The following is a 27,935-nucleotide window of genomic DNA, read 5'->3' as shown; positions in this document are numbered from 1 at the left end:
TGAAGTTCACCTCATGAAATGAGATGTCTCAGTTATTACGCTCCTTTTGACTTATGCTAATGCTCACAGTTAAGAAATTCATTGTCTTTTCATTTGAGCATGCGGTGGAGAAAAAAGGGCAACATGTTAAGTATATCTTGAAAATCAATGCTCACTAATTTTGAGAATTCATACACGTAAACTGAAAGCGTAACAGATATCATTCAGTCATTCATTCCAACCAAACTATGTGCAAATGAAAATTAACTTTGAACTGATTCATCCAGTTTCCAAAGGTTTTGTAAAGAAAGTGTGTGCTAAATCTCTGGACAGGCAGCTACATTCGGTTCCTGTAGCTTTTCTTATTTGAAGTGTTTGCATCTTAGAAAGGACAAATTATGCGGAAAGTGCAGCGGCAAATTTTATTCTAAAAGGCTTTGTTCTTCAGTATCAAGGAGCAAGGAACTAGTGGTTAAGCTCTGAAATCAAAATATACAATAATGCCGACTTAGTGTGAGCTGGAACTAGTATGTATTTGCACCAATAACTTAAAGGAATGACTGTGTCATTTATTACATTAGTACTGAGTATTCATCTTCTTTTGTCATTTTAGGTTGATTCACATCATGAACAACTTCAGTAATTATCCAGAGAGAAATCTACCGCAGGTCATGATCAAATCATGATACACTGAGAAGACGGTTTGCATCACGCATCAACGGAGTGAGCTTTAATTTTCTCACTTGCTTTATTCATGCTGTTTCTCTACAGACCAATATAGAGGTGAATTAATATTGAAGGAATCCATTACACAATATTGTTGACAGTTATTGCAAGAAATATTCGAAATCGCACACTGAAACAGAGATGCATGTGTTAGAACTGCTTCACATAATATTATGTCAAAGCAATACCTTGAATGAACTGAATATCACATTGGTGGCATATAAGAGTGGCATGGGGTGAATTTCTGATTTCTGATTTATCATTTCATAGAAATATTTGTTTCCGCTTCAAAACCAGCATGAAAATCTTTTTCTTGCTGACTGGGTTGGTTATGAACTTGGCCACCTCCTGCTAGCTGCCGTCTGTCGGCTGCTTGCTGGGAGGAGAACGAGTGTATCATGTGTTGGAACATGTTTAGGCAGATCCAAACCCTCATTTTTAAGAGCGTAGTGTGAACTCTATGCTGAGTCACAGCTGGAGTTTCCTCAGGAAGGAAGGTTGCTCAGTGAACTAAACTGATAACATAAATTTGGGTGCCCATTTTTCTGAAAATCCCTCACATTTACTACTAATGTTGTTTTAACTGGTAACCCCAAATACACTGCCAATGTACTGCCTCAAAAGTAAAGAAGAAGGTGGAAGCACTTCCAAGACGTTTGTTGTGTAAATACTATTTTTAAAGTAAGCAGTAAAAGAGGTAGTTGCAGAACTCAAAATGGCGGCCATGGTCGGCTATCACTTTTAGCCTTTAGACTAGGTCGCTAGAAAAACATTAAGTTGAGAAGTTGATACTGATGGTGGTTCAGGTGTAAGACTAAGAATACTGTCGGCAACACGGTTCTTCACAATGTGATGGCAGCAAGAGAAGGGTCACTGAATCATGTGAGCAACAGCGAGCATGTGGCGGAAGTAAAGGATAGGGAATGGAAATGAGGGACCCTGAAGGGGTGTCTGTTGAGAAAGACGAAGAATTGCCTATTTTCACTGAACATTCTGTTTGACAGATAGGACCTGAGCCAAGCCAGTGCTGAACCGGAGATACCCACCTACCTGCTTGGGGCAATCAATTAATACCACATGATCAATGGTGTCAAAAGTTGCAGAAAGGGCCCGCTTGATACAAGCTAAATTCACACTTTCCTTCAGGATAGCCTGTGAGGACACACTGTGGAGAACTTATGACATTTAGTGTTGATCAAACAAATCCACATGCTCAACACACTTTAGGTCTGTGGGTTTTAAAAAAGGTTTATTTAAGAACATTAGAGTGCATTCACAGTGTGTTCAGCTTGGTTCAGCTTTGCTTCATTATATGATGCTTGGTTCGGATAGAGCGGGAACAGGAAAAACCTTTTACCCAACTGTTGTGGGTGGAGTTTTAGTCCGATGGCGTGCATTGTATTGAATGGTAAAGCACAAGTACTATACTGTATGGTCATACGGGAAACATACACTGGTAGATTCAGATGGAGCAGAGGTCTGCTGATGATTTGGTAAGCACAGATGATTGGGGAGTACCACTGCTGATGATGATCGCTAAGGGGAGCGCCAATAACTGATAAGCGCCAAGGACAACAAAAACATGTGAAGAAGTTGCACAGTCGTGGAAAGTTACAGATTTGGGTGGCAAACCAGACCAAAACTGGAATTTTAAAAGGGTGAAGACAGGAGGGGGATGGAGGAAATATAAGCAGGTGTTTTAAGAGATCGGTGTGATCGGTGTGTATTCAGACCCCGGGGTCTGATCCACTCAGCTCTTTCTTCAAATACTTGCTATATTTTGAATAAACTTCATCCAGATCAGACTTTGAAGACCCTTTTTCTCCTGAATATTTGGAGGACATTGGTTGCTGATTTTTGAGACTATTTGTTCATGTTGGACACTGCTGTCTGTCCAATTTCTGGCACAAAATCAGGCAGTTTGTCCACCCCAACACAACATTGCAAATTAAAACCTTGAGTGCACTTAATATCAGTTTGGTGGTCTATGAGTGCTGTAGTCTGAGGAAGAAAATTCGGTTTTTGATGACTGGGTGGACTCTGGTGGACTTTGAATTTGGCCACCTCCTGCAACTCACACATGCTGTAGCACTCACGGGTGAATAAAACTAAGTGGGCATCCATTATATCACAATTTCATCTCCACCCATTATCACAGGAGCTTAGCAAAAATGAGCACCTCATTCTTGGGTCACTTTTCATATCAACGTCCTTCTCCTCTGATTGCTCAGTTTGATTGCACTTCCACAATTACATGGCGTTCCGGTTAGAGCCCCAGATCTGTGCCTGAGCGCCATCCACCTGGCTTAATTTTAGATTTGTGAAACCTTACATCAGTTTATCATGTAAGGTCTCACATAAAGACTTTTATGTCCATCAGTTATTGCTGGCCATATTTAAATACTCATAGACTTGATGGTGGCAACCACGAGATGTGGCCTCCAGTCAAGGTATAGAAATATCAGGCTAGGTCGTAGCCAAGTGAATACTGTTAAATTTTTTCTTTCTTTATTCTCTCTTGATTTTTAATATCTCAAAAATTCTGTTTTCAGCATTGTGTGTTTTGCCGTTTGAAAGCAGCACAGCAAGCTGGAAAGGCTAAATAAGGTATATAACTTGCCTGCAAACTGAATTTTTACACTGTGTTCAAGTCCCATGTCTGACCAGCTAGCAAATTTATGTATAATCACTCTCTGATTTGGTTTTTGCCAACATTAACTGCCTGTTGTTTACTGCCAGCAGAGTGTGTACAATTGTTTAATCTTCTTCAGTGAAAAAGATGCCTGCTTTGACTGCAAATAACAAACTGATACAAGCGAAAGTGAACCGAAAAAAGATATATTTCAGTACAATGTTAGACCTTTGTTTTGAACCATTTTTCATTTCATTTATTTACATATCTTTTTAGGTAGTTAGTGGAATAAAAATAAGCTAAATAAATGTATTTAGTTTGTTTTCAATTCTATTTGATAAGAAGACTGCCAAACGATTTACAAGAAGCTACAACAAACTTTTTTAGTTTTATAACGTATTCAGCTTTAGGTTTATCCCTGATGTTGCTCAAAATTAATTTACCTGTACTATCCCAGTGAGGATGTCAGTGCAATTCTCACAACCTATTCAGACAATGGAGTGAGCATTGTGCGGACAGTGTTAACGCGAATCGGGGAGAATGTCTGAGATGCTGAGTCAGAGTTTGAGACACTCAATTGCCGGTGTGAGATGAGTAGGAGGGAATGATCAGCGCTGTCAGCAGATGCATTAAGATCTATAGCTAGAACAACAGTCATTCATCACTTTAAGAAGAGCTGTCTCCAGAGATGTGAAAGCCGGCCCGCACATCTCAAATGATCTAACTAATCTCTAATTTAATGGGTTTTTGCTTCATTTGATGTAACTGAATCTAAATAGACACATACAGCTGTTTGAGCGGGCAATATACTGTCCGATGTTTGAATTGTTTTGAATTGTTGACTGCATGTACGTCTAAAAGTACAAACATTTAGTGGATTACACATTCTAACATTTGCACCGAGGCACCATAAGACGAGATGTTATGATTATTCTAAAAGCTCAAAGATGATTTTACGCCACAGTTTTGAATTTATGACAGCTGTATGGATATTATGATGTGCACTGACAAGGTTTTTTACTGTTACAAGCAATTTTTATTTATGTTTTTTATTTATTTTAATTTTTTTTTACTGCGCTGATGATTCATCCTTGGCAGCTCATTAGTTCAAACAAATTGCTAGTTAAGGCAATAAAAATTTAAGGTCAAAGAAGATTGGACAAAGGTTTGGTCAGATTCAGACTCACAATATTCTTTCAACTTTGATGTCATGCTATATAGCTTTTCATTCTGATTTACTGGTTATTGGGTTGTTTTTTTTTTATGATTTCAAGAATTGTAATTAACTCTGCTAAATAGCATCCTGACACCGTGATTCCATGTTTGAGCAATGCTAAACATGAATATTTAATGTTTTATAATACACATGATTAACGCCCTAGGCAAATGAATTAGACTCTCTACTCGTACATAGTGTGCGTGTGTGTATGTGCAGACACACAAAGCACACTTTCATTTGCTTTCACAAGTATGCACAACACAAGGATATCATATATATGCAATCGATCTTAACCAAATATTTTTTAGCTACAACTATAGATGGATAGTAACACTGCAACCATCTCACATCAGAAGTTGTGTAACTGGTGGATGTCCATAAAACAGTAACTATAAGATCAATGCCTACGATGTGACTGGTTTCTAAATGGAAATGTATATATATATATATATATAATGGAAATAATGAAATATCCATTTGCTTTAAAGGGAATACTCACTTCTATTATTGTATTTTGCGATAAATACTTAGCTCCCACAACTGCATATGACCCCCTCATGGTGTCAAAATAGCCATGGATACAGTGGCTCTGTAACAACCCCTAATAGTGAAGTGGGAATGATGTGACATTTTCTGTGTATTTTTGGAGTTGACATATATGCGCCTTCTAAACTATAAGTTGTCTAATGTGACCTTTTCTTTTTCGCATAGGACTGAATTTGTTATTCTATCAATAACTAGAGTGATATTGCCTGTGTGCTTATGAGGTACAGTAATAATCTTTTGATAATGCCTGTCTCTGTCCTGCAGCCTGTTTGTGTCTGCTTTGTTTCGCTCCCTTTTTATCTCTCCCTGCTACCCCGTGCCCTGTTATAATTCAAGCCTCATCTTAGCCTCAGAAATTAATCTGAAGGTTCCACAATGAGCTTAGATGGCATTACATATGCAAACAAAAGTCTGATATTAAAAATCCAGCTTTGCGGCAGAAGGGGCTGTGGAAGAAAACACTGTATTTATTTTCAGCAGTGCCCTGTTGATTCGCATTTAAAAACACTGGATTTATATTTGGTGAAATGAAATGCTTATGTTTCATGGCTTTCAATATGTGAACAGATGTCCTAGTGCTGGAAAGCATCCCTTCAGTCCTCCAGTTTCCTCTGCAGTTCGATTTTGATATTTTGTCACAGTGAAATCTGCACAAAAGTGCTCAAGAGGGTCTATTTTGGATTTGCAGATAATTCATGGTTGAATTATTATTATTATTATTATTATTTATGCGTTTTCACCAAAATAACAATGTGGAGATTACATTTCTTGGTCACACAATGTAACATTTAATATTACTCTCTCCAGGAAACATGCCATTTTCGATAGAAATCAACCGTGTCACGTGTGAACTTTTACTTACTACATAGTTGTGATTTAATTTTGAAGTACATAGTGCTCATCCCACTTTGCGATTACAGGGCGGTCAGGTGTGTGTGTGTGTGTTTAATAACTGTGTTTAGCGCTGTACTTTGAAGAGATGCTGTTCGTGGTTGAATGTTTTCTCCTCCCCTTTCCACTTAACCACCCAACTGTGCCTTACACTGCTGACTTTTTTCTGTGTTAGATATAGCAGATATGTACAGTAGGTTTGTGTTGTCTGGGCTGGGTGAATGGGAATTTGCTAGCGATGGAGACCAATGTCACCAGGCTCCCCGAGAGTTTTAGCCCAAGCAGGAAGCTATTTATATATTTTTTCTTTTACATGTTTTTACATGTTACATGTTACTTGTTTTATTATTTTATTTTGAGCACATTTTCTTTAAAGAAAACTGCTTGTGACTTTGTGTAGCGTAGCTTTCGGGTCATTTGCACACATTCCCTCATCTACACACCACTGTCAAATATAAGACTATCACTATAGTTGTATTAGCTGAAATCTCGCAAATGAGGCAGGGAAATAACTTCTGGAATCTGTGTCTTTATATTAGGAATAGCAATAATGTACAGTACTGGCCCATCTTGTCACTAGTTTCCTTTTTTTTTTTTTTGTATTACTAGCTCATACTTGCTCTTCCTGTTCTGTGAAGGCATTATTCATTACACCAGATATAGATTCTTTCACTTCAAGACAAAAACACCTGTGCCTTCTCTATAAGTCCAACAATTCTACCCAGGACCACAATTACTCACTGAGACAAAGACAGTGGGATAGCTAGAGAGATGAAGAGACAAAATGAGATGTTTGTAAAAGGTAAGGGAGAGAAGGAAGGAGATAATAACTGATACAGCAAAAAGTAAAGTGCTTAGGGGAGTAAAGGTGGATATAGGGGGGAAGGAGGAAATTTCAAGGGAAGTTTCAAGGCTTTGTGCACTCCATCATGGAGGCATGGAGTGGGGTATGGACAAAGGTCAAAGGATGGATGAATGAAGTTTCAGGTAATGGAGGAGTACAGGGGAAGTGGGAGTCATAAACATAGACAGTGGGTGTAAGGGGATAGATGGATGGATATAGGCAGAGAGAGGGGATCTTAAACAGTGTTTGTTTTTTTTCTATCTGAGAGGATCACACTGATGGCTCATAGTTAGCAAATTTAAATTTAATTCAGCTTTTCTGGATGTTTTTTTTTTTTTTTTTTTGAAACCAAAAAGCATAAGTGACTAACACTGTAATGACTGGTTTGTTGTAATAATTGTAAAGCTCACAAGAACTGAGAAAGCAGAACCATCACCACGGCACTCACTTGTGGTCGACTACTTGGATTCAATATCCGTATGTAAGACTGGTGTACATATCTATTGTTTCAATATTTCTTATATCTTTCCCATAAAACCATATGGATGTGAGGCAGAAAACAGTACTAGCCAACAGGAACAGGATTTGTACAATACTTAGATAAATAAATGAGCCGTGCCTTACTGAAAGTTACTGAATTATCGTATCGTAAATAATCGTATTATTCAACACAGGATTAATGAAATTATAACTTGCATTTGCCTGTTACGGCAACGACTGTTATGGTAATCTGACACGTTTTGAGTATAACATATTCTTATTATAAAGTCAAATGTCTGTTTGTAAAAAGTGTGTAGCTATCCTGGCATAGAGGGCAATGTTTTTGAAAATCCTGTCACGTTCAGACTTCATTCACTGAGAGATAGACGCTTTCAATATGTGCGTGAAGAGCCCCAAAAGTGAGGCCTTTGCTTTTTTTGAGTTCTAAAGTTTATCGAAGGAAACATCAGCACAAATCTTCCCTGGCACTGTAAACCTTTTTGGACAGCCATGAAAACACCAGATTTGAGCCAAACGGTTAGACACAAAGCCAAATGCATTCTCATAGCAGATGCTTTTTTCTTTCTTACATCGCGTGCTTCCCTATGACTGTGATCCAGCGCTACTAGTTGCCCCCTTTCCTGTTAGGGTTAAAGTGATTTGTCCGCTGGCAGATCTGCTGCTCATTTACTTCTATTGGAAGTCGTCCATCTATGGCTAATTAGATGGCTTCTCACTGAGGCTGCTGCTGAAACTCCCATCACAAGGAAAATCCCCAAATAATAAGACAGAGGAGATATTAAAAGAGGAGGTTCCATTTAAGACAAGTGTATCTGATGATTATTTTTACTTGACAATGTCTGTCCAGTTTAGTTTTACAAAGCTTTATAGACTCTGAATGCATAGCTGTGTTGCCAAGAGTCTCCATAACACCTCCTCTTATCACTGCTCAGGAGCCGCAGGGAGGCAGTTAATGCTTTCCTATATTTTGCTGTCATTATGGCAAAGGAAGAATAACTACTATCACAGTAACAGAATAACATAATATCAGGGAGAAAGTAAGAAAGAGAAAATGGAAGAACTCACTGGTGGCTCCTAAAGAAATTCTCAATTGCATCTGAACACAACAGCAACACCAGCACCTGGAGATAAAATTATGAAAGAGCATAAAGGCTAAAATATTAGGGATCTCAGACAGAGATAGTCCATCTTGCGGCATCCCAGTGAGTCACCAGGTGGGGTTATGTCTTACCATAGCAGCCACAGCACCCACCTTTGGCCCTGAGCTGCACACCAAACCAACCCCTACCCCTCAACTTTCCAGTCAATCTTTCTCAAACAATGAATGTAGTAAAGGTCAAAGCTGGAAAAAATAAATAAATAACTTAGAAATGAGAAAAACTAATTTCTTTGGTGCTTGTGTTCGGTCACATCGCTCCATCGATCAGAATTTACATAACAAAATGTGAATAAAGGGAGAAGCTCTGAGTGCTTTCCAAACGCGCTGTCCCAGCTGACATCATTATTGTGGCAGCAATAAACACTTTGTAGCAGTATGTTTGGATGTGTTTAAAAAAGACTGTAAAGATGAACTCAGTGAGAAATACGTTTGTGGAGGTGTTTGAGTCTGAAGCAGGTGGGAATAAGAACGACTTGTCACCTGACAAAGTTTAAAGGAAAAAAAGGGTATAATTGGACAAGATTTCTGAAGAAAACATTTCCATGAAGGCATTTATTTAGCTGGTGACCTTGGGGATGTGGCAAAAGCTTAGAGCAACAGAAACAACATGATAAGAGCTTTTTATTCAGATATGCCTCTCTGTCACTCTCTGTCCTTTTCCCCACTCTGTATAACACTGTACAGTCTACTGGGTGATTTTTCAGCACTCCAAATGGAATAATAACAGTTTCTGCTTTTTGGTGAAAAACACCCTTAATTACCACAACCTTGCGGTGCTGGAAAAAGGGCAAAATACTTACTTAGACTACTTTTGTGCTGAGTACCTCTTGACTTATAAAATTTTTCTGCATGAATTTGCATCCATATTTGCTTGTGAAGCATTGATACCTCGGTTGATAAAATGATGGTCATGGTGTAACAGTTTTAAATTCTGTCATCTTCCCTAAGTCAGTCTTTTAAATGAGGATCTCAAAGAGAGCATAAACCTTTGACACCACCTCCCGGTTAAATTATTGTGAAAAGTTTTTTGCCCCCTCAAAATACAGTGAATCAATGTCAACAAAGTTTTTCACAGTTAAACAGATGTCTTAATGAATATTTTGCTGAATTTCAATTTCTTTGATAGATTGTTTAATGAACCGGAAAATGTTTCATATTCCTGCATTTTTTAAAAGTATTTATTTATTTATTTATTGCCAAATAGTAAGTTATTGTCGCACATTTGTGAAACTGCAATTTGACCTCATTACACTCCTTTGACCTGGCTTCCCTCCGTTTGTCAGAGAACATTTTTTGAACTTGCTTCACTACAGAAGCAGTGATGATCCTCCGAAGCGTGCGCCACACTGCTGTATGAACACTGAAGACAACACGCAAATCACAAAGTTGCTGTGGACTGCTTTGGAGACAGTTGTTACAATCTTTGCTGCATCTTTGTTCTGTTCCTTTCTACATCACCATTCCTGTCTCATTTTTGCTCTCGATGTCTCCCCAGTGTGAACTCTCTTATCTGTCCTCTATTTCTCTTCTTAATGGTTACTGGGAGCATCATGCTCCACTGATGCTGAAGGCCATTACAACTATACAGTGTTTTGTTTCTGTTTGTTTGTTTTTTTTGGCTAAATAATAGTAAATATTGTATTGTTGTTCTCAATGATCTACACAGGCACCAACTTAAATGTACATTCTTCACTGTACGGGTGTGTTAGATTCTTCCTTTTCTTCTTCTTAAATGCTATCGATATTGGTTTTGTCTTGTCTTTATTGACAAACCTGTGATAAAATAAATAATTCAAAAAATGAACGGAAATGTGTCAATTTAAGGTTAACTGCTCACAAATTTTGTTTTCATTATGCCAAGTGGTTATAAAAGGGCTCCTCTGAAAACTCTGTGTGAAGACTGGATAATGGTCTGCTCAAAAGAGTCAAACTAATTTCTCTTGAGTTGATATGAACTGTTCTAAACATGCCACCCACTGACTTGCTTTCACTTCCTCCCGTCATGGTTCTTATTTTTGCTTGCTGTTTTGTTTTGCCTTTCCTGTTGCTCTCTGTGCTCCTGCTTCCCCTCCCCCTCCTTCCTGCATTTTTCCTCGTGGCTGATGACACCTGCCCTGCATTTACCGGCAGTAAACCCACCCATATATACCCTCCTTGGACTTCTCTTCAGTGCCAGAGTATCCTGCCTGTTCGGTGATTGCGTGACTGATATATTTTTTTTGTGTGTGCATTTTCTGATCGTGCCGTTTTTCTGTTTTCATTCAGGTTATGTGGTGTGCTTCAGTCAGCCTCACCTCTGCCTCGCCCTTGGTTCTTCTTGTTATTTTTGATTCACGCTTGTTTGTTCTCTCCCGCTCTTGTTCCTTGGTTAGTATTTTAGAATGCCAAGCTCAGTCTCCATTTGTTCTTTTGGTGATACTGTGCATAGGTTACCGGTGTCTTTGCAGACTATTTCTGTTGGACTTTGTTAGCTGTAAATAAAGACTTTGTTTTACCTGATCTCTTTCTCTTTTGTGATTTTGTGATACCACCCCGACTTGGCCTCTTTCCCTTTATGTCTCTCCATCTATCTTTCATCCACTTGCTGTCTCTCTGGATAATCATAAACTACCACACTGGGCTCATTATAGCATCAAAGAGGGTCTCCATGAAAACACTGATCACTCTGGTGGGAGCTAAGCACTCAGCTTTGATTCCTTGTAACACCCGAATGAAAAGAAACAGCTGAGTAAAAACAAGAAAGAAATCCAGTTCAGAGAATATTCTTCATGAAATTTGTGCTGTCTTTGAACATGATAAAAATTCAACAAAGAAACCAAATGCAAGTCTGGCCAGTTTCAATTGACAGCTGTTTTTGATGTTTGTTTATGATTTTGTCCCTGTCATTCGCAAATAGCGCTTTATTCTGTTTGTGCTGTGATTGTTGTCTCTACTATTGCAAGAGGCTGATTTTATTCTAATCACATTATGCCATGCTTCTGTAATATAATCACTGTACGAAGAATATAATAATTTCTTGGCAAGGTTACATACTCAAGTCAAAACAAGTGAAGCATCTTGAATGCAGGTTCACATGATTAACCTTTTAAATATATGGAAAGCATTGCAAAGAATTGCATTTATTTCTGAGTCTCTTTCATGTACATAGTAATATCACTGACTCAACAAAACAACTTGATCACAGCTAACAGAATTAGAAATTAAGTCTATGAAATTCAAACAGGCATACTATTTTTTTGTTTGTTTGTTTGTTTGTTTGTTTTGATCATAGAACATACATTAATGTGCATTTGGAAGTGACTGAACTAACTTAGACTGGAAAAGCATTAATAAATATTTTTTACCCGTTCCAACAACCAATTTTAACTCTTCTTTGTTAGACATTGACTGGACAGATCATCAAAATAACAGTTGCTCAAACTTTAGCACGCCTTCAAGACAGACAAGTCTGACGGTTGAACCCACCACACTGAAATGGCTGTGAGGGAAGCCAGTGTTCGGTACTCACACACACACAGAAAGAAAAGAAACTGACCAACACTAAGCACGTCTGAATTAGCATGGCTGTTAAACACTGAGGGAGACTAGTTCAGATCACTGTGGGATAAAAAAAATCACCTTCGTTTACAAAGACACAATCACAAACAAAAACAAGTAGTTGTGCTTGTTCCACATGACTGGCCTTTAACACTTTAAACATGGGCACAACAACCACAAAGGCTGATCCAGCCAGCGAGCCAATCCTTCTATCTGCAAGCTGGGTTTATTTCACCATACCAGCATAACCTGTTTTCTTCTTCTTCTGTGGAGTAAGCCCTTGTGGGCCCAACCATCAGTCAAATGCATGTGGTGCTATGCTTTGAATTACCTTCGGTAATGTGCTATGAGAGGAAAAGCCTAGTTCTTTCTTGCGCTTCTAGTTTGTGTGTGTGTGTGTGTGTGTGTGTGTGTGTGTGTGTGTGTGTGTGTGTGTGTGTGTGTGTGTGTGTGTGTGTGTGTTTTACTGAGCACAACAAGTATTATCTCTCCAAAGATGCCATTCATCCTAACCTGTCACCTCAAAAAAATGGGCAAACACTTACAGGTGACTGACAGGCTCATTTGCCAAAATCTTTTTCTCTGAATAACTGCATCATTTGCGGGAAATGCAATTTAAGAAAACAAAAGTATTAAGAAATCAGTGAGGTGAGGAGACGCGCACTTGGCTGTCTTTTGCCATCCGTTCTTGGCCTGTGTCCTCACTGTAAGTAGCTCTGGATAGAACCATCAGTTAAACGCCTGAAACGTCAATTGGAAATGTCTCCAGCCAATAACTGATGTCTTAGGCAACTTGCTATCTACATGTCTGCGTTGTTATTATTACACCGCAGGACCGTTTTATTATGCATGAGAGTGATTATGCTCTCGCAGATTACAACCTGACCCCATTGCCTTTGCTTTACCTGACGTGTAATTTGGATTCAGGAGAGACGGGATGAAATGTTTGTACCATCAATCTCTCTGATGTCTGGGGATTGAATGCAATAGAACAGAATAGAATGGGTCGGCTCTTAATGACGTCCTGATATCATTTTAAAACGGAATGGGACAACAACATGATGAAAATGCTTATTTCCCTTGCTGACAACAAAACCAATACAAATTGTATCCCCCACACACACTCATTCACACACACATTGTCTGACAATGTTTATAGTGGAAATGGAGGCAGTATGTGTGTGCATGCTGCAGTATGATGCATTTCAAAGCTAATGTAACAGGAATGGATTCGGACTGACTCAGAGTACCAATTGGATATGGCTGAGTGAAATTGACCACTGCCCTCGCACTCTCTTAGCAGTCTTATATTTTCAGCCCTTGGACGTCAAACAAAATAAGAGGCTTCCTTCTCCTTTTCTGGTTTACGATTCTGGCAGCATAAGTATCATAACAAGAATTTGAATCTGTAGTCTGCCTCAAGATATGAAAATGCCATTATCCCCCCTGAGTGCCAATAAGAATTTAAAAGATGTTCAAATATACACTCGTATTTTAACTTCTGTTCTTTCTCATTAAAGTGCAAAAAGCAATGTATAATGTTTATTCCTTATTTACTGAGGAGTTCGATTAAATTTCAGACAATATTGTCGCTGCTGATAAACCTCTGTTATTCCATGTGTTCATTGCTTTTCATCACACAGCTTTTAAAGTAGATTTAGTTCACATTGTTTGTAGGCTCATTGTCTTGATTTAGGGTAACATAATTTCTTCATTTCCTGTAAATTATGCCCCAGATTTTAGCAGTAAGCGCCAGGTTCTGTAAAATTTCATCTTTGATTATGCCTGTTTAGACAAAATGCCTGCAGTGTTCCATTGAGATGGTTGAAAAAAAATGTGTTGGTATGAAAACTGACTGCATCGTAGGTGCCTTTGTTTACCCTTCTTTCATGAATGAAGTGAGAGCGAACTGATTTCTTATCAAATCTTTATCATTTCTTCTCCAGAGCTGGTGCTAATTGACTGCAGGAAATACACTGTACAGATAAGCACCTCACGGAATGCCACATTAAGTAACTCAGAAAAAAAATGCTAAATCTTTTCAGTAACTCATATTGAATAAAGCTACTCTTGTGAATTTTGTATCTCCATGTCTTTCCCTCTACAGTCATATTTTTTTATTGTTTTTATCCCCTCCTTTGCAATTGCCACTGAAAAAGACTTGAGGTTTCCAGTTTCAGTGAGCTCTCCACATGGTAACAAACACACGCAGGCTACCCGCGCCCTCTCCTCATTCAAGGTTAGGATGAAAAGGCCATTTCATACCTGTCCCTTTTCTCTCTCAAGTGTGTCTCTTCAATGTGGTACATTCAGAGCAGAAAGCACACAAATTCTCAGTTTCACAGACAAACTGGGTGCCCACACAGGGCGGTCAGATCAAAGGTGCCATGTTTACCTTTTTTCCCTTTGTCTGATCATTCTTTACAGCCACATGTTGACAGAAGAAGGCTGTGTTAGCATGTTAATCAGCTGTTAAAGGACTGCCAAACAACTTTAGCAACAGAGGAGGATTAAAAAAAAAAGAGAGAAAAGATTTGCCATTCAGGTATTTATTTGAATAAACTGATATCTATTCTGAAAATATCAACATTAATCTTCACAAGATGTACAATTGCATTTCAGATTGACGCCCAGTTTATGGGATAACTTTACAACCTATATTTATTTTTCAGGACATGTTGGTTATATTAAATAGAAAGTGCATTAAATTGATAGTTTTCATATATATTTCTTCTATATATTTCTATTTCTTTGTTTCTCTGTGCCTTTTAGATAAATAACAGTTGTTAGCCAGCAGGATGTAGAAGATGTCTTGTCACAACAAGGAGTGTGGCGGGAGTTGCTGGAGCCAATCCCAGCTCCCACTGGGTGAGGGTGGGGTCACCCTGGACAGGTCACCAGTCCATCACAGGGCTGAAATACAGAGAGAGACGGACAATTTAGAGTCACCAATTAACCCAAACATGAGGTCTTAGGACGGTGAGAGGAAACCCACACAGGCACAGGGAGAACATGCAAACTCTGTACAGAAAGGCCCCAGGCCGGGAACCGAACCTGCAACCTTCTTGTTGTGAGGCAACAGCGCTAATCACTATGCGGCCATGGTGCCCCGACTTTCAGTTTTATCAATTGGAAATATGTTTCAAAATAAGCCTATAATACTACACAAACTACACATATGGCTCATTTGTTAACTGAGTGAGCTATGTTGGTTTTTCTCTGATGGAACTATTTCTACTGAATTTAAGAAATCAATTCCAGACACGATGAATTAAAATGTAATCATGATATGGTATGTGGTGTCATTGATCCAGAATCATTCTGCAACAAGTAAATGAAAATGTGTTTCTGGTCTTAAAGACTTACCATCTAATTTTTAAATGGGAACAGCTGGTAAGTGAGTGAATTTGGCGCTGCATTCTGAATCTGAAAGTGGGGCTGAATATGTATGTCTGTCCATTCATGTGAAGATGGGACTGTTTTGTTCCACATGGAGCAATCTGTGTTTGACAGTTAGTGAACTGTCCAAACCCGGAGTGCCCGCATATGCACGGATGAATGCTGCTGTGGTAAAATTATTCTAAAGCATAAATTACACTTACAGCAATTTCTCATTCCTTCCCATCCGGCTAAATTGAAAGGGCCTAGAGGGAGGAGCAGCTGTGAATGGAGCAGCGTCCCTACAGAGAGTAAGGATAAATACGCTGAGAGGCTTGGGCCATCAGTGACTGCTGATGGATGAACACACACACATGCCAACAGAGACAAAACAAGTGTGGCACGCACAGACGACAGTCAAGTTTGGCTGTCAATCTTTAAGTATTAATTATCTCTGAGTTTCAAGTACACACATTGGCAGAGGCCTTTCCCAATGATCAACAGGTTACATTAGTCTAAAGGAGATATGGATAGACAGGGAAAATGACTTCCAGGGTCAATGCATTGCACAAAGTACCGGAATCAAAAATAATGTGTGACGTTAATGTGGTGGCCAACATGAAGTAAATCTTGTGTGACTCCAGCTCCAAAAATGCTAAATGCAAAATTTCCTTTCATTTACCTTTATTTTTTCTCTTGAACAAATTGTTAAAGCCTAGTAAAGCCACGCCTGAGATTGTAATACAAGCTTTCATTAAAAAAAAATATCTCCATAGCAAGTCTCATGGCATCAAATGAATGCTTCTCATGAAAATAGCCGGGGATGAAAAAACACTTTAAAGGAATATCAAAATGGATACCCAACCAACCGAACCACAACCTTCTTGTTGTGGGGCGACAGCGCTAACCACTATGCCGCCATGCTGCCTGCGAAATGCTTTAAAAGAGAAGAAAAGCTTAAAATGGAAAGATGAGAAACTAATTTGAGAAGGGGACATACACAAAACCTGAAGGGCTTCTAAAAATACCTGAAGCTCATACCAAACAAAACAAGCAATCAACGCATTGCCGTAGGAGAATTGATATCAGAGATTGCAGGCACTGTTAGCAGAAAAAGGCAAAGGAATTCAAAAGGGTGTGGGTGACACACATAATGGGGTCGCAACAATCTATTCAAAATAACCGGATGCCTGCTTTAAAAGAAGAGTTAATGCGCTATGTTTATGATATTGTCAATGCAGTCATGATCTCAAAAGGACCTTGTGATCATAAATATTTACATTATTCCCATTTTAATACTATTAATATTCATTTCTGAAGTTTGTCTACAAAATTGGGAATTGACATTGGATTTCAAATAAACATCTGGTAGATGAAATCTTAGCTCTGGATTTCTCGGCCCTTTGTGTGAAGGTCTGGCTGGGTGCCAGCTGCGAGGATGGCTGTGTCCACCGCAGCCCAGTGTCCCCTGTCTCCAAACTAATTGTCAGGGACAGCCTGGTAATTCGACAGGTAATAGCAAAGCAGCCCTCTGCTAATGGATTCCTGCCCAGGAAATGAGACCTTGGAACTACTATGACAAGATGACTGACAGTTAGATTAGAGCACAGACAGGGAGAGGAGGGGGGGAAGAGAGAGAGAGAAAACAGTATGCAAACAAAAAGAGTGAGCAGAGAAGAGAAGGGAGGAAAGCAAGGAAAAAAATGTAGCTCACAAACTTAAGCTTTCAATCTGCATTCCGGATTTAGAAACACCTGAATGTAGAGCTGGGTGACGAGTCAAATTACATTTTCGATCACAATTTGGGCTTTAGCATTTATGAAAAATAAATAAATAAATAACTAAAATAATTGAGACAAAACTATTGTTCAGGTTGGATTTCTGCTGTGGAGTGCACAACAAATCTGTCAAGAGTGAACAACACACTCGCAAGAGAACATTTGTGCCTGTGTGAGTATGCAGCTGTGACTCTTGAGCCTCTCTACCAGAAACTGTAGTGAAAGTTTTTACAGTTTTCCTACATGAAAAGTGCGTTCACATTTGCAAGGGGTTATGATTTTAGTCGAGGGGAGAAAGTTTCATCTTCAGTTACTTCATCAATGTCAGTGCTAAAATGGCCACTATTGAATAGCATGGTTCTCAATTTATTAATCATTTTTATATATTTAACTATATATAAATGATGAGCTCATCAGTTCTATAATTTATTATATGATTATATATTTTTATAGATTTTATTTATTCATCTCACTTTCATTGTGTTTGTTTTTCCATTCCATTGTCCAATGTCAAAGAGACACTGTTCGCCTCAGTAAGTGTTTGGTGGTTTCAGTCAAGTCAATGAAAAGTTGTGTTAAATAATCATGATCTCAACACGGATTGAAATACTTGTGACTTTGATTAAGATTATGACTTTTCCCATAATCAAGCAGTCCGATCTGCACAGCTCCTTATTGAATACAGCTATCCAATCAGCCGCAGCAGAGCAATGTGTAAAATGTCAATGCATCAGAGGCAGAAGTGCTCTGAATGTCTAATTACACGATACACACTAGATTTGTGCAGTTATGAGCTTTTAAACTTAGGTGTCCAAATCTTCAACAGTCTTCTAATGCGAGGGGAACTAATAAGTGAATAAAGAACCCTTCATCTGAGCCTGCTTGCAACAACAAAAACTATTATTTTCAAGAAATTCCAGTTTAACAGTTTAAAGTAGCTTGTGGATAAAAGAGGCTAACATGGCATTAGCTTTTTGCAACCTACACACTCAAACACAGATAAATAAAGGTTATGTAAAAAGCTTCAGAACGCAAATATTTTACCAGCATATTCAAGAGGTGATGGAAAATCAGAGAATCACGACCGGGAAGGTCAAACATCTCAATAAACTCCAGATCTTCTGATCAGTCTTTACTGAGGAAAAAGCAAACAATGATGGGGATAAGGTAAAATGCATACTGAAATAAAGAAACTGAAAGCAAACAGGGAGTCACTGATAGAATGCATTAAACACTGGGCCCCAGAAATGTGAATGAAATGTAAGGGTAAACCTGGATTAACAAAAGAAGATAAACTGATTAAAAAAAATCCTTCATACAAAAGTCTGCCATAAGAAATTATTCAAAATACTGACTTTGGGGGTCTGAGGTTCCTGGGCTGAGATGCATGCAGTATAGTAGCTGAGGAGCCGAGGTGGCCCCATCTGGGTTTGACATCTGGGCTGAACATCAGGAGCAGTCTGATCAAATGTTAGAAATGTGACCAGACTCAAGAATTTACTGATAACTTCTGATGCTTGTGTGATTCAGTGATTAGACACTAGGATGCCATTCTTGTCTCGCAGAATAAGTTAAAAGCAAAGCAGGTGCATTTTGTTTCAGTTTTCGGAGACATTGTACTGAAGTAGAGATCATGTTGCGGGAGGCATGTTTGAACTGATAGTCACTGGAATATATGACTGCACAGGGCTATTTGCTCTGAACTACAAAACTACTCTGTTTGAAAAAGTAGTGATTCGGGCACCATACATAAATTAAAAATAGTGTGATGCTTAATATTAAGTTATTATTCCAGGAGGCTTTTCCTCACTGTCAAGGCAACATCACAGTGTTAGACAAGGCGGTACCAAATCTGCCAAAGGATTTTCCTCCATTGAGTGCATCCTTCTTCCCGACAGCAGAAGAGTGTCTGCCAGTGGCAGCTCGATGTTTCTGTTCAAGCACGTGAACATGATTTTATTATTTCTTCTGGATCCAAAAAAAAAAAGAAAAGCTTCTTTTATTAATGTTACGTCCCAATCCACACCATATTGTACACTACTTTCTGTGACCTGAAACAATTTGAACTGCTCTTTGTTGTATTGGCTCTTCCTTTTCCACAGTTTTTTATTTATTTTTTTATTTTTTTGCACTCAAGGCCAACATGTCAGCATACCCTTTAAAAGCATCATTCAGCATGAAAAGCAACATGATGCATGTGTTTCTTCTGAAACCTCCTTGCTTATTATGTCCATGTTAATGTTTTATTAATAATCTGGCCTTTAAAAGTGAGTGTGTTTGATTTCAGTTCTCATGAGTCAACGTGCTGTCCCCTCAGAGGCACTGAGAGGCATTTTTTCAAACACGCCATCACCCCAAAAAAAAGGAGGGGGAGGGGTGCGGGGGTTTTCTGACTGAGCTTCAGGGGGTAAACACTATTACTGCTGGGACATCATTTGACAGCAGCGGATGGAACAAGCATTACAGTGTGACTCACTACATGGTTTGACCTGGGTAGGTGTGGTGTAACCGTGATTGGGGCTTGATTGCGTCCGTTCCCACTACAAAGGAAATGACAGAAGCAGCTGTACATCAAGGAAATCAAATATGGTTTCTTTCAGATCAAATCCCCATTGCACAAAAGGTCTGTTACAAGCACGTGGAAAAATAATCCAGTTTTTATCACGTATTTGTGTCTGAACTCTCCTCTCCAGGCATATGTTGCCTCTCTTTACTTTTTTCATCTCTATTACTCCTCCCCTTTTCCCCTTCCAGTGCATCTTTTCTGCTGTGCTCTCCTCCCCCTCATCTTTTCCCTTTTAAAGATCAGATTAAATTGTCTCTTGTTATCTTTCAAGTCCTGTTTTTTTGGCCCCCACTCTGTTTTGTCTCTGTTCACATCTGTCTCTCTTTTCCTCTTTCCTCTCACTTAACTCCCTCGCACTTTCAACTCTCTTTTTTTCTCGACAAGAATAAGAGGATATGTTGTTTGTTTCCCTGTTCATCACCAGGCTGTCTTGACTTTTTTCCCTCCCATGCTTTGGAGTCTGATTTCTGTCTCTGTTCTCTCCCTTGCTCTTTCTGGTCTTCTATGGTAAGATGAAAAAGATCACTCTTGGCTGCTATTTGTTGTCTTCGCTCTGAGTTTTTTCTTTTTTTCCTCTGGTTCTTTCCCACATGCTGCTCGTCTGATGGCTTGGGTCAAACGAACTGACCCACTGTGCATTGCTAATGTGCTCTGAGGGAATCAGTTAAATTATGCTCACTGCGGGGGTGAAGACATACATAACGCTGGCATCAAACTCCTCAAGGTTACACGCTATTTAGCCCTACAGCGTCCAGCTGTTTACAGAAGATGAGGCATGTTTTGCCAAACTGACAAACACATCCATGTCCATGTTGGCCATGAGACAGACCGAGGGCAAACCTCAAAGTGGTCTCAGCAATGATGTGAGATGACACACAGATAAACCACACAGCCATAGATATCTAAATGGGTTTTGTCATGAAAGCTATAACCAAATATGAGCCATATCAAAACAATGTGGATATTTCCTTATTTTGTCTCCAGCGTCAGGAGTTTTGACTCTGTATGAGCCTGGTTTTGGAAGAGGAGATAGACTCATTCATTCATTCATCTTCAGCCATTTCTGGGTCCAGCGTGGTGATAAATTTCATATTTAAACAAAGCTTTAAAGGTCTATGTTTTTACTATGTACTGAAACAAGCAGGTTTTATATCATAAGATATTCATCTATTCACCATCTTCATATAAGATTAGCCAGTTTGGAAACAATGATATCAGAGATTTTCATCTTTAGTATTAGATTTTTGCTGCCCTATTGAAGAAAACAACCATAATTTGATAAAGTAATTATAATATGACCATATAAATAACATTTGGAAACATGCTGAGATCTCTGACTGAATAAGACTCACCTCCCACACACAATAGTAAGAAAAAAGGCAGGTGGATGAGCAGAAAGATTAGCAGGCCCACAAGTGGCAAGCAAACATGGAAAGCCCCAGGGAGATGCTGTGTCAAGGAGAGGTTTTACACCGTGCAACATCACAGTGCATCCATATCAAACATCAAGAGCTTTTTTACAGTAACTATCACCTGTCATTTCAGTTTTCCTTTTTCACAAAAATCTTTCTGCAGCAAGCCCATCTGCCACCTTTTGCTCACACCGGTCCTCTTATCCAGGACGGATGGACAGATAAGTGCTTCTCTTTGGAACAAAAGTGCTGACCTCAGTCTGAACAGCCATGCAATCCCATGTTGTACAACTATTAAGTCACTGTAGATCAACAGTCGTCATAATTGCACACAGGCGGGAGTCACAAAACATCAAAGAAACAACAAAACATCACATAATTAAGAACACTAAACCAATGGTGGGAAGAAAGAGAGGAGACTGGTGACCCTCTCACAAGCATAGAAATGCTCCAAAGCTAGCGGCTCCCCCCACCTTCACAGCCACCTAAGGCGCACATGGCACCGCACCGATAATCGCATCCTACACCTTCATCCCAGGGACGTCTGGCGCATGGGCCATACCTCATGTCTCTCTATATATGTGATCATCCGTTCACTTTTAACACTTATTTATGAGTGTCCTTGAAGTCTTTTCCTCCTGTTTCCAAACAGAGAAAGAGACAGAAAAGCAGCACTGTCAGGTGTACTTAGCTCGGAGTCCAGTGATGAGTCCTCCACTGTGGTTGGAGGAGTCACAACCCCATTATACACAGGTCACACGCTGCCCTCATAGATGTGTGAGAGTGTAGGGAAGTGAAAGTCCTGTAGTGGTCTGCTGTGTGTACATCATGGCTTACATAAATATACACACGCGCACACACACACGCATACACACATATATATATATATATATATATATGTGTGTGCGTGTGTGTGTTTGTGTTGTGTGAGACACGTAAATGTAAGAAAAAAGTAGAAGTTCAGTTTGTCGAAGCACGTACAGCATATAATTTCAGTTTGAGAAAGAGTACATAATGTATACTAGATAAAGTGTAAAACATAATAAGGCTTTTTTTTCCTCAGAGGCCATTTGAGAAAAGAACTACGCAACAGAACTAAAAAACTGTACACAGTGTCATTGTCTTACAAATTCGTCAGTGACAGCAAGTTATCCAACAATTTGTGCACACCATGAAACTAAATCATCATCCACCCTTCCTTGTTGTGAAATATTCTTTCTCCTTTTATTTTGGTCTCCTCTACCTCCTGAGGAAAAGGGCTGTCTCCTACAGCTGCTGGCCATTGGACTGTCTTCACCACCTTGTTGCTAACTTTATCAGCTGTCTGCTGCTTGAAGCAACTTTAGTCAGAACAGTGAGACTGACCTAAAATTAAACAGTCGGGTGATAAAGCTATGTGGGAAGTGACCTCTTTTTCACGAGCAGGACAAACTGCCCAATTTCTGCCCTCGCAGTCACTGAAACAATGTCAATTTCATCCATATAGCGTTTGTCATGTTCCGCTTTCTCTCTAATTCCACAATTTTACCTCTTATTGTTGTTGTTGTTTTGGCTTTTTAACAAACCCAACGTTATGTTGGTATCACCAAACCAGGTAAAACCTTGCTGTGCTTCCAGACCCAGTCACAGTAACTCTTATGCATTAGGGACCAAAACTTAGTAAATGTAGGTAAATTAAAAACACATCATTGCTCTCATCATACAAGGACTTAATGTATGTAAATATAGTACCTAGACCAAGAATCCAGGTCAATTAAAATATATTAAGACTCTTTGGGGACTTACTCTAAGTAATCATCTCTCACCTGAGGCTAGTTCAAGGGGACATTTCTGTTTTGAATTCCCCACTCATTTAAACAGCAGAGCAGGTAACACTTTGTTGCTCAGGAAAATCATTTCCAAAGGGGAATAGCAGGAGGATTGGGGGGGTGCCCTCAAACAAAAACAAATTACACCTCTGTTCCTGTATGTCACTTTTTTCCATCTTCTTCTACTTTCATTCTGTGTTTCAGCCAACACTTCATGCTGAGGACTGAGACTGCTGGGCTGCTGAAAAACTTTCTAACAGAGTCCGCATTATTTGCTCTCCTAGAATATAAACACATAACACCTAAAAACACATTCTCAAGTTCATGGATGCAGCCCCTTTACAATGTTGCTTCCACCTGGACCCCAACTATCTATTTGTGTGTGTGTGTGGGTGTGTTCGTGTGTTGTCAATAGCAATACATCACATAATATTTTCAGAGCGGAAAATAAACAATTAATTTAGTTTATTAGTTTATTAGAATTAATTCAGAAAGATACGAAGTCAAGGAGGGCTTCATGAACCAAACCTTCATGTTGTCTTCACTATATTCAGTGTGGTTTATAAAACTACTGCAAAAACACAGAGAAAAGTAGGAGCAAGCAATACATTCATGCTTTTAAGATTTTGGTCAAAATGTTCTTGAAGCATATATTTTTTGAAATTCTATGTAAGATACAGCATCATCACATTTGCGATATGAGCTGTCAGACCCAAACAATCAGGCAACGGTTTTTCATGGTCCATTTCTCTGTTAGATCTAACACCTAGTTAGTCCCATTTTATTTCAATTAACTTATTTTGGATACCAGTATTCCAAAATAATGAATTCAGGGTCACATGGTTTGACGTACATCTTGTCCAAACAACATGACACGAAACTTTTAGAGGTGGCTCAGACATTTTTGTAAGAATTATTGCCAGGGAAAAACATTTGAAAGAACACATCCAAGCCAGGCATAGCTCAGATCCAAGAAAATCATTTCAAAGGCACAAGGATGTAAGGGTGTTCCCATAAATGCAATGTGATAACATAATAGTTGAGTCGTCAGAAAAAATTCTATCCTTCACAGAGAAGTCAGTAGTCCAGAATGAAGAAAAAGAAAAATCTCAATTTTATTCAATTTTTCAACATCCAGTACTCATCAAGACATATTCCTATCTTTACTTATAACTATCCTCGCAAAGCAAATCTACAAAACTGCATTTACAAAGACCATAATATGAAATAGATCTTTTTCGTCTCCTAAAGACTCAAATTCTCTTGGGGAAATTTCACAACAATAATAATTTTACAAAAAACACCTGTTGTAAGTTTTGATTCTGAAAATCTCAGGCTGTGCTCACCCACGGGGCTTGTTCTAGTTCAGGATCTAAACCAGTCCAAATCTTTTCTGCGCCTGCCTCTTTCTCTTTTTTTTTTTTTTTTTTTTGCTTGCTATTGTGATATCTATTATGTATAAATTGTTCTTTACTGTAAATATGTTTTCACTTATCCTATGTTGTTTGATGTCTCTGTGTGTAATGCTGCTGCTACACTGTGATTTCCCAGCCTGGGATGAATAAAGTATATCTATCTATCTATCTATCTTTTTTGGCTGTTATTAAAATCCACACAATAATCGATTTCTTTTCAAGGTAAAGTACACCGATCAGGCGGAACATTGTGACCACTGACAGGTAAAGGGAATAACACTGATAATCTCTTCATCATGGCTCCTTATAGTGGGCTGGATATATTAGGCAGCAAGTGATAATTTTGTGCTCAAAGGTTTTGAGTGAGTTTGAGGGTCATGGCTAATTGTTGTGCGTGGAGAGCGGAGGCTGGCCTGTGTGGTCTGTTCCAACAGATGTGCTGCTGTTGTTCATATTGATGAAGAAGTTAATGATGATTCTCACAGAAAGGTGTCAGAATACACACAGCATCGCAGTTTGTTGCACATGAGGCTGCATTGCCACAGGCCGGTCAGGGTGCACATGCTGACCACCGTGCGCCACTGAACTTAGAAAAGGGTGGCCTGGTCTGATTGATCATGTTTTCTTTTACATCATATGGATGGCCAGGTGTGTGTCCATCGCATTCGTGGCACCAGGATCTGCTATGTGATGCTTTGGTCAGTGTTCTGCTGGGACATTTTGGGTCCATCCATGTGGAACTTAGTTTGACATGTACCACCTACAGGAGCATCGTTGGAGACCATGTTCTGCCTTTCATGGAAACGATATTCCCTGATGGCTGTGGCCTCTTTAAGCAGGATAATGCGTTGTGCCGTGCATGTTGCGGACAAGCTGGTCAAATCAACACAGGCCCCACCTCCGTTTACAGGATCTGCTGCTGGCATCTTGGTACCAGATGCCAGTGGAGTCCATGGCTTGGCATGTCAGGGCTACTTCGGCAGCAAAATAGGAATCAGCACAACATTAGGCAGGTGGTCATAATGTTATGCCTGATCAGTGTATATGAAGGCAAGGATAATCCGACTGCACTGGCCAAAACACATTTCTTTATTAATCAGATTGGAATGTGAGCTCTTCACCCGTCATCTTTCAGCCAGCTGGAGAGTTTTGCCCTTTCTAATGTGAAAGTATTTGAGCCATTACATCCACCTCCAGCGTTTCAGTCTGATCAGCAACCATGAGCATCAGCACTTCTTTTTACTGAAATTATACATTTAACTATATATCCTAGCAATTAATTAATTCATAAAAAGTACATTCAGGAATTTGAAGTCACTGCTTGGCCCCTTTCCAGGCCACAAATTAATTTGAATTGCATCTTCAAGTGTAAGTATCTCAGTTAACCATAAAGCCAAGTCATAGATGCGAGAACAACAAAGTTAACAAATAAAAAACTGTGGAAATTCATTTCTCTTTTCAGATGTTGCATGGTGTAAAGAGTAGTCTGATAACAATGGTTACAGACATTGCATTCTCTGTTACAATACAGTAGTTTGACTCTAAAATCCATCATTTATTCGAACAATTCCTCTTCTTTGACAGTTAGCTGTATTCATAAAGGATAAATGTCAGACTAGCGAAGACTTATGCTGCCATATTTCAGTCAGCGAAGAGGTGCCTTCAAAGTCGGAGTGGCATTCAAAACTGGAGCAAAGAAGTGTTGCTTGAGCATATTTTTCACAATTTTTGTTGGCAAAGCTGCTACCAGTACCGTAAATGTGCAGTCAAAGGTTTTCCAGCGTATCGTTGGGCGGGCATGCCAGCTTCCAGGTCGTAGCAAGCATGTGAGCATGATATCTATAAAATAAAGAGTATTTCCAATCAATGTGAATTCGTCTTGCACCAACAATGTATGAGACCTTCTGTGTCTGCATACAAACAAAGCTCTTTTCATTCTCAAATTCAACTACAGCAAGGGGTGAGACACGGCACTGGCCTACTGTACGCTTCAGAAGGATAGTTAATTGGCAAAAAGACAAGATGGATTTAAAGGATGAGATGAGCAGCCAAAGGCTTAAAAGCCATACAAAGTCATGAACAACTTGCAGCACTTCAAATCTCACTTCAAATTGCAGTATGAAAAGTGAGTTCAACTTTGTGCTGCCACTGTTGCAAGCATCACCGCAAAATCTTTACAGCCTGAAAATATTGTGGATGGGGAAATTTTCAACGCAGGGTTGTTGTTGAGTCCGGCCTTTATTTAAATGGGATATTTAAAAATAAAACAGTCAAGATGGCGTTGACATTCAGCTACACATTTAGCACACTTTTTTGAAAATACCAAGATATTGTTCAGTTTGTATTCATTGTTTATTGGAGATCCCCATTAGTCACTGCCTCAGCAATGACTATTCTTCCTGGGGTCAGAAATTAAAGTGCAATTAAAAAGATTCACAAGCAAATACTAATAAAAAAAACCATAACATATTGAAGAATAAATATAATATGTACATTCACAAATCCACCAGAGGAAAACAATCCTAAGAGACAAAGAATAATAAATAAAAATATAAGTAATTAGAAGTAAGCAAAAATAGAACATTAATCAACATAGTAACAATATCCTCACTCACTCACACACTAAATTGAAATTAAACAAAATATAAGTATAAAAAAATCAAGCATACATAACTCATAACAGAAGGCAGACAAAAAGACAAAAGTATTTTCCTAAAACAAACTGTGCTGGAAATGAAAACTAAATGCTGCAGTATGTAATTGCCCTGTGCATCACAGTCGTTTTCAGGCATCAGTTTTTGTAGGCAAGATGGCGTGTAGGGCCACAGTTGTGACTATCACGAGCGAGCAGTAGCTGAGACTGGTAGGTTTACGTGAGATATAGATGTTTTTTTTTTTTTCAAAAATACCGCTACAAGCTAGTCCCTAACCAACTGATGAGTTTTTTCTAGATATATATTGTGTATTCAATCTAAAAAAAAAAAAAAAAAAAACTGTGCTCCTTAATGCCCAGCCTTATCTGACCTTCACTGAGTGTACATAGACTAGCCTGACAACTTCTTCTCACAGCAAAATGAATCCCTCGCGATGCACTGGCTGCCCACCATCTTCCCCAGCAATTTAAATCTCTTCTTTCCCAATTACAGCCATGTCTGTGTCTCATTCTCATTTTCAATATGTCGAACTTAATCTCTGGGACCATGTCAAACTGATACCATATATTTGCAAGCAAATCACACACAATACAGTAGCTCTCCCATTTGAGCTTCCGGTAAATGGAGAAAAACACCATTTCTGGTTGTAGAAATAGTTTTTACCATTGTTTTCTCACTTGGTGTGTTTCCTGCTCAGTCTGAGGAAAATATAATCAATACAATAATAATAATAACAATAATAATAATTTTTGAAGAAGTGACACTTAATGTGAATTCAAATTGGATTTTTGAAATTTTGATTATACAACATCTTGAATGACAGTGTCTGGGTGCACTCCATTATTCCAATGTGTTATATACTCAGATTGGAAATCAACAAGGATTTTAGG

The sequence above is a fragment of the Echeneis naucrates genome, chromosome 15 (assembly GCF_900963305.1).
Source record: "Echeneis naucrates chromosome 15, fEcheNa1.1, whole genome shotgun sequence".
NCBI classification, from domain to species: Eukaryota; Metazoa; Chordata; class Actinopteri; order Carangiformes; family Echeneidae; genus Echeneis; species Echeneis naucrates.
This window is presented reverse-complemented; position numbering follows the sequence as displayed.